The following is a 1,876-nucleotide window of genomic DNA, read 5'->3' on the forward strand; positions in this document are numbered from 1 at the left end:
GCAGCTGGTGGCCTGCGCCGACGCAGGCGGCTTCCGGACTTGCGATCGATGACTCGGCGCTCAACGGCGCTACCCTGGAGGAGCCCAACTGCGCAGGTGCCCAGGCTGCGGCGAGGCGCTGGGATCACGGCTCGTTCACTTCCTGGATTTTTCGACTCTCTCCAGAAGTGCCTGGAAAAACATTAGCGCTGAAAGTGCTGCTGTAGACAGTATTACTCGCCACTCCTTAAGGCCATGTGTCCATGGTTCTTACCTCATTTCCTGCGTGGCAAACTGCTGTCAGTTCTTCCACGCCCAGTTCCAGTGGCACCTGCTGAAAAGTCTTAGGGAGAACCCAGGTAGCTTTCTCCACTTGTGTGTCCGCAGCGTATTGTTCCTAAAGAATTAAAGTGGATAATGTATGTCAGAGCCCAGAATATTGTCGTATTTGGTGTCCCCAGCTACTGCTGCTATATCGCGCTGTTTATTTCCTTAGAACTTATCATCTGAAATTTTATTTTAATTTGCTAATTTCTGTATTGTCTGCCTCCCACACAAGAACAGCAGTTCTTCAGATCGAGGACCAGGTTTGTTCACCGCCTAGCCCTGCTCCTGGCATATATTTATACCATAAATAAATATTTTTAAAACAAAGAGTATGAATTTAGCACTATTTTATAATACTTCTCCGACATGGCAGGTCCCCTGCCCTCTAAGGTTGGGTAACAGTCAAATAGAAAACAAACGTTATGGTGCATGTGATAAGGGCAATAGCAGAAGTATGTACAAGATACAGGAGTGGTTAACTGGAACTTCAGGGGTTAACAAATGAATTTAAACTATATTTTAAAGTGTAAATAGGGATTTTCAAAGATTACAAAAGTAGGGGCAGGCAATATATATAGAAAGAACAGTATATACAAAGATGGGAAAAGGTCAAATGGGCATGCGTATTCAGGGTAGCTGTAAGAAGTTCGGTGTTACAGAGCTTAAGATTCATGGGATAAGATGGGCACTATTGTAATTGTTGGATTACTTGTGTCCCCATTAGGTTGTAGGCATCTGAAGTTGGGGGCTTTGAATCTCAGTCCTAACACACCATCTGGGCTTGGAAGATGCTCAATAAATGAATGGTGACTGAAGAAAAGAATTAATGAAGCCAACTGAATGGTTTTTCAAACTCTTTCTGCCTAGAAGTTAATTAAACCAAAGCTTATATGAAAGTACAATACAAGCAACATATAAACTCTGTAAGGGATGATGGGCTGAGATACACCCCCTTCCTTTCCAAGCACTCTGCCCCAGCAGTTTGAAATCTGGGGATCTGACTTCATCAATTCCAGATGTAGGGCCCACCTTGAGAGGCTCACAATGTGATGGAGAAAACAGCAATAGCAATAATACAAATTGATGAAACCCTCAAATTGTTTTCAATCTGGGGTCTTCTTCAGTCTATAGATTCACCATCTCTTCCTGTTCTCAGTTGTTACAGTAAACAACAGCAGCAGCAAAACAGCAGCATTAATAGGCTGAAGTGCAGTTTTTCAAGAACCACTAATAAATGGTTTCTTGAAAGCTTCCTGTGTGCCAAGTTCTATGTCGGATGTATTGCACACACAATTTCATTTACTCTTCATAACTCTGGGAGATGGATGTTTTGACTTGGTTTTTCAGTTGGAGAAATCAAGGCTTGGACAGCTTAAGGGCACTCTGCTAGCAGTATTGCCAGGATCTGACTCAAAATAGAACTGAAACTTCTAACCACTATGCTAAATGTCTTCCATAAATATTAAATGGTATAGCCTATTTCTATTAAAAAAATATTCATCTACAGAAATTGGTTAAATTATGGTACATCTATAAAATGGAAATCTAAGAAGCTAATAAAACAATGAAG

The sequence above is a fragment of the Choloepus didactylus genome, chromosome 8, assembly GCF_015220235.1.
Source record: "Choloepus didactylus isolate mChoDid1 chromosome 8, mChoDid1.pri, whole genome shotgun sequence".
NCBI classification, from domain to species: domain Eukaryota; kingdom Metazoa; phylum Chordata; class Mammalia; order Pilosa; family Megalonychidae; genus Choloepus; species Choloepus didactylus.